Raw genomic sequence first — 12,091 nt, forward strand, 5'->3', positions numbered from 1 at the left:
TAAAGAATGGACTGAAGGCCAGTTTACAGATTCAATGAAAAAAGAAACAAAATCAAGGGGTCGCCTTCAAACTACAAAATTAAAGACAAAAACCAACATCAGATAAGAGCTAGATTAATAAGACAGAGTGACAAGCGTCAACTGTGCCCCCCCCCCACATATGTATCCATGCTCCATCAGCTTCAACCAGCATGGCAAAATGATAAGGGACTTGTTGCCTAACAATGTCTGGAGAGTCACGGGATCCCTTTTCCTATCAGATAAAGCCCACCCCGAGACCTTGGCCAAGAAGCTGGTTACATCAGATGGATTCACAGTGAGTCAAAAAAGCTACTTAGAAATGGTTTGTTGGTGGCTTCTCAGCAGATTTGAGGGTGTGTCCAGAAGGGTTGCCAGTGCTGGGTTAAACCTTGTGGAGGCCCCATGGCTATAGTGGGATAATATTGAACTAAGAAAGCTTGGTTGTAATTTTCTTTTGTTGTAAACAAAAATTGCCCTTTTCCCTTGTGGGGTATCCAAGAGCCCATATACTGTCCTTAGATAGGTTCCCTATTGGTAGGAGAAAATAACAGAGGCCAACCAGAGAATATTGAGAAGCATAGCAGCTAGTAAGCTTGATCTTTATTGATCTGTTGCAACAGGGTGCTCCCCTCACACGCAGGAAAGGAGGAGGACCCAGAAAAATGGTGTGCAAGGCCTTATAAAGACTTTTGAAATTCCCACCCTGTAGATCAAGACCACCCCCAGAAACATCATACATACATCACAGAAGGGGTGTAACCTAAGACCACCCCTCAAATATATCACACCTTCACACAAAAAAAGCTGTCTAAAACAGAACATTTGCATGTTGTTTTTCTCCTGTCGCTGTTTATCTCCTGTCTGGCAGGTTACTTGATTGGATTTCCTGGGTAGCCTGGCCATTCTTTTGTAGTGATAAATACTTAGTTCCCAGGCCATGTCACAGGCTCACACCCTTATTCAAACACAGACATACGCTTAAGACAGGATTTGTGAAGGAAAAGACAATGGGGAGGCTTTTCCACTTTGACCTTGCAGTGAAAACATTTGGTCAGTTTAGGAATCAAAATGGTTCGAGGTTGGTCTTCCTGTGCTGATCTATGTATGTGTGGTTATGAACACTACCATATATCTAAGACCATAAAATTCCTATCACACTTTCAAGATCAAATCCATTTTATTTTGATCCATTGTCGCCTAAAAAGTGTCTACTCTGCCTATTTGGTAATCCGGCACTGAGGGTTGTGTCCTGGAATCAGTCAGCACCTCTATATATTTTGTCATCAATTTTTAGATGAAAGCCTGATGGGAATCATTCTGAATTTGTGGATGGCACAAACTGAGAGGAGTAGCTAGCACTTCAGAAGACTGGAATAAATTTCAGATTGATTTTGATAAGAGCTGAAACAAAGGAAAGGAAATTCAACAGATGCAAAGTGTTGCATCTTGGCAAAAATGACCCAGTGCTTGACAGTGTACATATGAAAGGGAACTTGGGGATTGTAGTTGATCACAAGCTGAACATGAGGCAGCAGCATGATGCAGTTGCAAAAAAGGCTAATGTACTCTTTAACGCTGAATAAGAACAAATGGCAAATTGGGTTTTCTGCAGCTTGCTCTTTGCTCTGATTCTGTGATAAAGAGTGTTGGATTGATACTTGTTTTATCGCTAAAGAGTGTTTATTTTCTGGGAGAGGAGTGGGGAAGACTGCGTGGACTGGGGCAACCCAATCAGATAGGTGGGGTACAAATAAATTATTATTATTATTATTATTATTATTATTATTATTATTAAAATTACGGGGGGCACATCTTTAAAGTTAAATGTTACAAATATTATGCCTGAATGTATCCTTTCAACTTGACAGCTCAGGGAAGTTACCTAGCTTTAAAAATAATATAAAATCATCTCCTTTGCCAGTTAGGACTCCAGGATGTTCCCAGAGGTGACAATTGCTGGGCTCATTGATAGCCAAGGGAAGCCAGATCTCATCACCTGACTTGCCTCAGGCTCCAGACATGCAAAGGAAGTTCTATTGTACTTTTGGGTGGTGGGTACTTAAGACATATTGTCTATGCTAATCTTATATCTGAGTCTTGCCCTGACATGTTTGCTTATGCTAATCTTGTACCAAGGACTGGTCTGGACATGTTTGCCAAGGTTAACCCCTCCCCTTTTGTGACACGTCAGTGATGTAGCAATGACGTAGCAATGATGCTGTATGAACTGTATTCTGGGATATGGTGGGAAAGTTTTAAAAGTCTTTGTCACCCCATCCTCGGGGTTCAAATTTGCTCTTTGAACCTATTGCACAATAAACTTTGGTCTACAGCTATTTGCTCCGGTTGATTGGACTCCTTCCTTTATTCTGCAGGGACCCGTGGGCTCTGCCCGACGAGCTGGGTGACTGAGCAGCCTCGCACCTAGATTTTTCCGTAACATTATTATTATTATTATTATTAAGCACAGGTCAAGCAGAAAACTTCTTGGGCCCTTGCTTTCTAAGCACAGCTCAAGGGGAAGTGTGGGGGAGCCCATAATTATCTATAATATGCAGATAAAAGCTGCAGACTTTAAAAACAAGTATGCATAACTACATTATATGTCAAGAAAGAAAAGTTGCTGAACTAAAGTAGCATTTCCTTATCATCAAACACATATCCTGCCTTCTAATTTCATTTGTGCAGGATTTGCTTGTGCTTAGGGAAAGGTACTTTGTACATTCTCAGAGATACTTTTCTTCAGTGTATTTGCCTTTCATCCTGCTCCTGGTCTGGGCTCTGACTCAAATGACACCACTGAGCTTGGAAAACAGGTTTTTATTGCTTCCTCCGAACTCCTCAGCACATGGCAGCATTGACTGTCTTGGGTATGTGCAACATACTTAAACTTACTGTAGCACCCTGCTTGTGGTTAACGCTTAGCTGGAATGAAATATTCAACGCAGCAATAGAGAAATTAAAATAATAATTTATTTGTCAGACAAATAAATGAGAGACACAGTGGTATATGGATACCAAAGCTCTGCCCACTCCAGCCCTGATGGCCAGCACTTATATTCCCTCAGCCCAGCCCCCTTGCTCCTCCTTTGGCTGCCTCTGTCCAATCAGCCTGGTTGAAATTCCTATTGGCTGTTTGCTAGAACCAATCATAAAAGATACACCCATTTCCTATTACCTTTTATGGGAGACAAAGAGCTATATTTCCTTCTATCCATAAATGGCAAACAAGTAGCCATATAGCTTACATTTACCTCGACTAGGCACCTTAATTACCAGATAACCTTTTTGCCCTATTGCCCTATTGCCCTATTCACTCCAGAACAGATGGCTAATGGTTCTAATTTTATCTTAAACAGAGATCTTGGGTTCACCTTCTCACACACCATCAATGAAATAAGAATCTAACATAAGAATCTAACATTTCTTACTTTCTAAATCCTTTGCATAATTACATTTAAGCCAATAAATTTCATACATAACATAGATCAATTTTTAGAAGGAAAGGCCTTTTCAAAGTAAAAAGGAACTTTAATAAAAACAGTTTCGAAAGCAGCCTCTTTAGTTTACAACTCCTTTTCCTTTTTTTTTTATATAAGATATTTATTGAGATTTTCAAAATGTTACAAAATAAAAATGGTTAAAAACAACTCAATCTTTCCATTACTTATTTTTCATTAGCTTGTTTCCCGGACCTCCTCACGCCTCCCTTTTTTGTATTCCAGTTTGGTTTGTTGGTTCAGCAAATCCTTACCCTCTTTGTTTATCCTAGTCTTTAATCTTAAAATATTGTAACGTTAAATTTTTACCTATTAATAATCCATTTTTCATATTCCCTTGTAGTATTACAGCTGAAAACCACTTAATTTCTATCCAACATCATTCTAACATTCATTAATTTTGCAATATTTCTGTAGATAGTCTTTGAATTTCTTCCAATCTTCTTCCACCAACTCTTCTCCCTGGTCTCGGATTCTGCCAGTCATTTCCGCCAGTTCCATATAGTCCATCACCTTCATCTGCCATTCTTCCAGAGTGGGTAGATCTTGTGTCTTCCAATACTTTGCAATGAGTATCCTTGCTGCTGTTGTGGCATACATAAAAAAAAGTTCTATCCTTCTTTGGCACCAATTGGCCGACTATGCCTAGGAGAAAGGCCTCTGGTTTCTTCAAGAAGGTATATTTAAATACCTTTTTCAATTCATTATCGATCATCTCCCAGAAAGCCTTAATCCTTGGGCACGTCCACCAAAGGTGAAAGAATGTACCTTCAGTTTCCTTACATTTCCAGCATTTATTATTTATTACAACTCCTTTTCCTAGCCAGCTGCTGTTTCTATTAGCTCTTGCCCTTTAACCTTATGAAAATATGGCTCGAGTCTTCTGTTAAACAATAAATTTCACTATTTACCAACTCTTAATTGTGTCTTTGCAGCTTGATTGTATTCTGTAATTTGTATGGTCAGTGTGACCTTTTGCTCCCAGCCTGTAATTTCCTTTTACAACCCTGAAGCGCTGCTATAGATCAGAGGGGCCCTGTTTAGGAAGATAAACATCTGCCAAAGCACCCAGGCAGCTGCTTTATGCCTGGCATAAAACATACAAACATTTGCAAATATATTTTTAAAGCTCATTTTAAAATACAGATCTTGATCAGATGCCTCATTACCACATATTGGGTTACACAACTGGGTGTTGCCTGGGCATCAGGAGTTTGTGGGTGCCAGCAGGGTGTGGGGTGCCAGAGGGACCGTGGCCCTGGGCATGGATTTTGGAGGGGGCAAGAAGCGGACACCCCCAGCATGGCCCACTTCTCCTCTCCTGGCATTGGAGGAACCAGCGCTCAGGCAGAGGATCAGCTGAACATGCCCAGGTGTCTGCACTTGACCTGAAACTTTAAAGAGATGTAAATTTCAACATCACCATTCACAAGATTATTCAAAATTATTTGTGTGCTGAAGCATTTTCCTTTGTATTTCTTTCTTTTTTCTTTTTATTAAAGATTTTTTTGTTTTACAGAAGCATGTGTAATGTCTCTCGTATTTTTTCCATGTAACATTTTTACTAATCAGTTTCATTTGTTGAGACACTGGGGATGGGGAAGGGGTGGAGGGGGGAAGATGGGTGGGGGTGGGGTCGGGTGGCGATGTTTCTATTTTGCTTAATGTATGTAGGGTTTAGTGTCAGCGTTGCTTGTGCAGGTTCTCTGCTGTTCATTTCTGTTTCTTTGGTGGTGAGAGAGATTGGGGTTGGCCTAGGGTGTGGCTGTTCGTTTGTGGTTGGCTGTGGTGGTCCTTGTTTTCGTGTGTGAGTGGGGTGGGTGGGTGTTTTGGATCAGGTTAGCCATATTGATTTGTAGGCTGTTGGTGGATTCTTGTTTCCCATACTATTTGGTACCATTGGTCCATGCTTACTCCTGACAGGTCTCTCCAGTGGCTGGTTATGGTGTTTCTGGCTGCTGAAAGTAGGTGGGTTATGAGTTCTTTGTGATTTTCCTTTGTATTTGAGAAAGATGATCAAAGATTATTGTATTACTTATTATTGCAATTTAAATAAATTTAGCAGTTTCAGGTTTTGTGCTTTTCATTTTTTCTACATCCATTTTAGCCTTGCCTGGGGTGCAAAATAGTCTGGCACAAGCACTGAACCCCACACTATGACTATGTCTTTCCCAACGCTTCTTAGGCTTTGGGAGTGCAGACGTGGCAATCCGAGTGAGTATGGGGTTGGCATGAGAATCACTTACCTCATACACACTTTGACAAAGTCTGAGAATCTGCAGCCTAAAGACACCTCTCTGCTCCGTTCCCAGCCCCTCTCCAGGAGACAGAGATCTGGCACAGTTCCATCTTGAGAAAAAATGTGTCCCCTCGGTATTGACCACTGAGAAGAGTACCAATGGCTCTCATGAGAAAGCTGGGCTATGAAAATAATCTGCTTTGACATATAGTGAACATTAAAAATGTGAATTCACTGTTTTTCCCACAGTAGCTGGGGTTGACCTATGTTGTTCCTAGTCAATTATTTTATGTTGACACTGATTTATGAAAGTGCCCATGAGAAAACAAAAGCTGGTTATTGAAATAAAAAAAAAGTAGGGGTGGCGAGGAGAGTGACAGAAATTAAGAGATTTTGAAGCCAGCTCAACAATTGAGTTATGCCAAAAAACATGACACTGGCTGGGTTCACACATAATGCTAAATCATGGTTCACATGAGCAGTGACAGATTTAAGGTGGTGTGGGTGTCCCAGCACATGGGGACGCAAAATTGAGAAGATCCATGATTGAGGCGATCCATTTGGGGGTGCCAAATTTTGGCGTCATACAGGCAAAATATTATGAAAGATTACCCCTGACATAAACCCAGGTTTGCATTATAAACTGGCAACAAACCTTGACTTATGAGCATGTTCTGTTCATAGCAAATAAACCACAGGTAAAATGCTGGACTGCAGGTACAGATGATCGGATGAAACCATGATCCATAGTTTTGCATTATGTGTGAATGAGGCCACTGAGTTAGTTTTGTCTTGTTCAACTGAAAATGACTAAATTATTACAGCTTAGTATGAGCAGGGCTCCTAAATAGGTTTGGATTTGAAAGTGTTTTTACACATGAAACTGTGTATATACTTGTTTGCATATATTGAATTTTGTTACATATACAGTAGAATTATTTTGTATTGTTTTTATAGTTCCTTTTGCTGTGAGATTGCTTCAAGATATTTTATGTGAAGCAATTCATAAATGGAACCAAATAAATTAACCAATTAGCCTCCGAGAGACAACACAGTTATGCCACACAAGTTGTGTAGGATTGCCCTTGGCAAATCTTGAAATAACGCTTCCCTCCCCCATTCCAATTAGTTATGATCTTACTGGAGTCCAGATCACACAGCAGCCTGCTTGCAAGTAGCAAGTAGGGAAGCAGGCTGCCTGATGATGCCCCGTTTGTACAATTCACATGTGAGAAGGATGTTCAATTACACACAGATCTGAAATCTGGCAAAATATCAACATTCATGTTTGGGTAGTGGAACCTTTTCTAAATGTTGAGTTTGAAATTCTGTTTAAAAAATGCCCAAGTCTTCTTCATGATTTTTAAGGGTTTGAATGTTAAATAAAAGGTAAAGGTACCCCTGACCATTAGGTCCAGTCGCAGACGACTCTGGGGTTGCAGCGCTCATCTCGCTTTATTGGCCAAGGGAGCCGGCGTACAGTTTCTGGGTCATGTGGCCAGCATGACTAAGCTGCTTCTGGAGAGCCAGAGCAGTGCACAGAAACACCGTTTAACTTCCCGCCGGAGTGATACCTATTTATCTACTTGCACTTTGATGTGCTTTCGTTATATAAAGGTAAAAGGTAAAGGGAACCCTGACCATTAGGTCCAGTCGTGACCGACTCTGGGGTTGCGGCACTCATCTCGCTTTACTGGCCGAGGGAGCTGGCATTTGTCCGCAGACAGCTTCTGAGTTAGGTGGCCAGGATGACTAAGCCGCTTCTAGCGAACCAGAGCAGCACACGGAAACGCTGTTTACCTTCCCTCTGGAGCGGTAGCTATTTATCTACTTGCACTTTGATGTGCTTTCAAACTGCTAGGTTGGCAGGAGCAGGAACCGAGCAATGGGAGCTCACCCCATCGCTGGGATTCGAACCACTGACCTTCTGATCAGCAAGTCTTAGGCTCTGTGGTTTAACCCACAGGGCCACCCGCATCCCTTTCGTTATATAGCAGTTTGCAAATGCAATAATTCCAGCCCACAATTAAAAAAACAACAATCATTCTATGTACTTCACATCAGCCTGTTGCACACACCCTAATTTCCTAACAGTGAGAGATTTCAGGTTTGCAAGACATTGGTTTCCTTGAAATGATCAACAGAGCTGGTGGTGTGATGTCTTTGTGATCAGTGCTTGCATTTACACATACATACAGACTGAGCACAAGCTGGAAGGGCTCACAGCACTAACATTCCAACAGATCTTGCTCCCCCATTAGGTTTCTATCCCCTGCTCCACCCCCCCAAGCTGTGTTTGTTCCCAGCCAAGCCAAGACTGGACCCAGGTCTATTGTCCTCTTCAGGCAGAGGAGGGGAAAGGCCTCCCTCCTGAAACCCACTGATGAAGGTAGGATCAATAGGATGTTGACTGAGTCCTTACTGTGCTACGTACTTACTGTGCAAGTGGTATGAGGGTTGCATTTAGCTTGGTGCAAGTGGTATGGGAATGCTGCCTTTGCAGTTCAGGGAGTTGGTGCCAACCATTAAAGGATAATGCCAGCTCACATTCTCCATTTGTTCATGTGATGGGCAGCCCAGGGACAGCCAGGAAATATAATATCTGAATCAGCCTTTTGATTCTCATTAGCAAGCATAGGGCTTTAGAGGTAAGAGGAACTGAAACTGCAAGCAATGGCTTAAGGGGGGGGGGGCATGTTGAGACAAATCAGCATTTTGTAGGGGTGAAATAAATATACACAAACATCAAGTGTGCCAAAATTTAAAACTGCTTACTCATTCCTTCCCAACCCCTCCACCAGATATCAATGCAGGAAGTTACTACTACTACTACTACTACTACTAATAATAATAATAATAATTTATTATTTATACCCTGCCCATCTGGCTGGGTTTCCCCAGCCACTCTGGGCAGGTCCCAACCGAATATTAAAAACACAATACAGCATTAAACATTAAAAACTTCCCTAAACAGGGCTGCCTTCAGATGTCTTTTAAAAGTAAGATAGTTGCTTATTTCCTTGACATCTGATGGGAGGGCGTTCCACAGGGCAGGCGCTACTACCGAGAAGGCCCTCTGCCCGGTTCCCTGTAACCTCACTTCTCACAGCGAGGGAACCACCAGAAGACCCTCAGAGCTGGACCTCAGTGTCTGGGCTGAATGGTGGGGATGGAGATGCTCCTACAGGTATACAGGACTGAGGCTGTTTAGGGCTTTAAAAGTCAGCACCAACACTTTGAATTGTGGATGGAAACGTATTGGGAGCCAATGTAGGTCTGGGCGTGTTATATGGTCTTGGCAGCCACTCCCAATCACCAGTCTAGGTGCCACATTCTGGATTAATTGCAGTTTCCAAGTCACCTTCAAAGGTAGCCCCACATAGAGTGCATTGCAATAGTCCAAGCGGGAGATAACTAGAGCATGCACCACTCTGGCAAGACAGTTTGCGGGCAGGTAGGGTCTCAGACTGCATACCAGATGGAGCTGGTAGACAGCTGCCCTGGACACAGAATTGACCTGCGCCTCCATGGACAGCTGTGAGTCCAAAATGACTCCCAGGCTGTGCACCTGGTCCTTCAGGGGCACAGTTACCCCATTCAGGACCGGGGAGTCCTCTACACCTGCCCGCCCCTGTCCCCCAAGAACAGTACTTCTGCCTTGTCAGGATTCAACCTCAATCCGTTATCCACCTTCCATCCTCCAACTGCCTCCAGACACTCACACAGGACCTTCACTGCCCTCACTGGTTCCGATTTAAAAGAGAGGTGGAACTGGGTATCATCCGCATATTGATGAACACCCAGCCCAACCCCCCTGATGATCTCTCCCAGTGGCTTCATGTAGATGTTAAAAAGCATGGGGAAGAGGACGGAACCCTGAGGCACCCCACAAGTGAGAACCCTCTGAACATTCATCCCCCAATACCACTTTCTGGACATGGCCCAGGAGAAAGGAGCGGAACCACTGTATAACAGGGTTCCCAGTTCCCAGGCCCCCCCCCCCAGATGGTCCAGAAGGGTGCCATGATCGATGGTATCAAATGCCGCTGAGAGATCCAGCAGAACTAGGAAACAGCTCTCACCTTTGTCCCTAGCTCCGCCGGAGATCATCGAACAGTACGACCAAGGCAGTTTCAGTCCCATGATGAGGCCTGAATCCCAACTGGAAGGGATCCAAATGGTCTGCATCTTCCAGGCGTTCCTGGAGTTGTTCAGCAACCACCCGCTCAATCACTTTGCCCAAGAATGGAAGATTTGAGACTGAGCAATAGTTGGCCATATTGGCCAGGTCTAAAGATGTTTTTTTAAGAAGTGGTTTAATCTCTTTCAGTGGGTCTGGGAAGGCTCCCTCACAGAGGGAAGCATTCACCACCCCACAGAGCCCATCGCCCAGCTCTTCCTGGCTCATTTTTATGAGCCAGGACGGACAAGGATCAAGAAAACAGGTGGTTGGTTTCACTTGTCCAAGCAGCCTGTCAGCATCCTCGGAGGTAACAGATTGGAATTGATCCCATATAACAGGACTAGACAGGACTCCAGCACTCTCCCACCCCGGCCCTTCTCCCATGGTGGAGTCTACCTCCTTCTGAATCTGAGTGACTTTATCTGCAAAAAAGGAGATATTGGGGTCCCTGCCAGGCCCCAATGACAAAGGTGGTTCCAATAGAGTGCAAACCACCTGAAAGAGTCTCCTGCTGCTGTTTTCTGCAGATGTAATAGCGGCAGTGAAGAAGGTCCTCTTTGCCTTTGCTATTGTTACTTGGTAGGCTTGACGTTGAGTTCTAACCCGTGTCCGCTACAATTCAGAATGAGTTTTCCGCCACCTGCACTCTAGCCATCTCAACGATTGTTTCATCACCCTCAGCTCCAGGGAAAACCACGGGGCTATCCGGGCTCCATGCAATCGGAGAGGGTGCTTCGGCGCCGGGCAGATGAGAGCCCTTGTTAACTCAGCATTCCAGCAGGCCACCGGGAATCAACTGAAAGGCCATCAACATGGGACAAAACATCCCCTACTACTCTCTGGAAACCATAGGTGGCAGGGGCGGACCATCTGAATTGGTCCCACCTCCCTGCAGAGAGGAAGGGTCGTGGAGAAATCCAGTTGATCTGAAGTGATCTGACCATGGTACTTCTTTTGTTTCACCAACATCCATAGAGGTAAACACCAGGTCTAAGGCATGTCCGCGGCGATGAGTTGGGCCAAACTTATTCAGGGACAGTCCCATGGAGGCCATGCTTTCCACGAAGTCCCGAGTGGCCCCTTGTAAGGTCGTGTCGGTATGGATGTTAAAATCCCCCAGGACAACCAAGCTAGGTGTCTCCAGGAGAACATCCGCCACGACCTGAAGCAGCTTGGGCAGGGAATCCTTGGTGCAGCAGGGAGGTTGGTACACCAAAAGGAATCCTGTATTGCCCCTATTGCCCAACTTCCAAAACATGCACTCAGAAAACTGGGTCTTCCCAATAGGATGCCTGGTGCAAACTAGTGACTTCCTAAAAATCACTGCAACCCCCCCCCCCCGCCCACATGACCTGGGTTGCTGTGCATAAGAGAAACCTGGAGGACAAGCAGCAGCAAGGACAGGCCCATCTGCTTCATCCAACCAAGTCTCTGTCACACATGCCAGGTCAAGTCCTCCATCCACAATCAGGTTGTGGGTGGCAGTGGTCTTATTCATCATTGACCTGGCATTGCACAGCAGCACCTTCAGGTCATGTGGGTTTCACCTGCTGATTCCAGTATCCTTCCAGTCAGGATCAGACCCGGAGGCAGGGATAATCTTCAAACAATGACGTGTTCACTGAGATTGAATGTCCCAGTGCTTCTGCCTCTGTGGAACCTGCCCTAGCCATTCTTTTGGCTGAGGCCCACTCCCCAGCAGCCTTAACCCTCTCCCCTTAAAAAGCCAAATACAAACTATAAAAACAAAGCAAAAAACAATTATGCTCGATGGGCAGCCATGTGTTCAAGTCGGTAAGCAATTTGTTTGCATAACTAGGTCTTCATTGCAGGGTTACAGCCCCCCCCCAAACAAAACACCCTCAGAAACAGTCTTCTTAACTCTAATTAATAAAAGCATAGAATAAGTTGATTCAAAAATTCCAAATGTTTATATTTAAATTGTCAATATGAAATTTCAATTTTCAGTGACATTATCTAACAGATTCAGAAACTGGCCCTCTCCTTGAGATGTACACACTACTAGTTTCTTTTTTCTCTTTCCCCCTTTTTAAAAATAATTTTCAATTTTATAAGATTTGCACATTGACATTTACCAAAATACAAACCGTACGTTTAAAGCACAATTAGAGCATATTGATATGTTGG

The sequence above is a fragment of the Podarcis pityusensis genome, assembly GCF_964106645.2.
Source record: "Podarcis pityusensis genome assembly, chromosome: 2".
Classification (NCBI taxonomy): Eukaryota; Metazoa; Chordata; class Lepidosauria; order Squamata; family Lacertidae; genus Podarcis; species Podarcis pityusensis.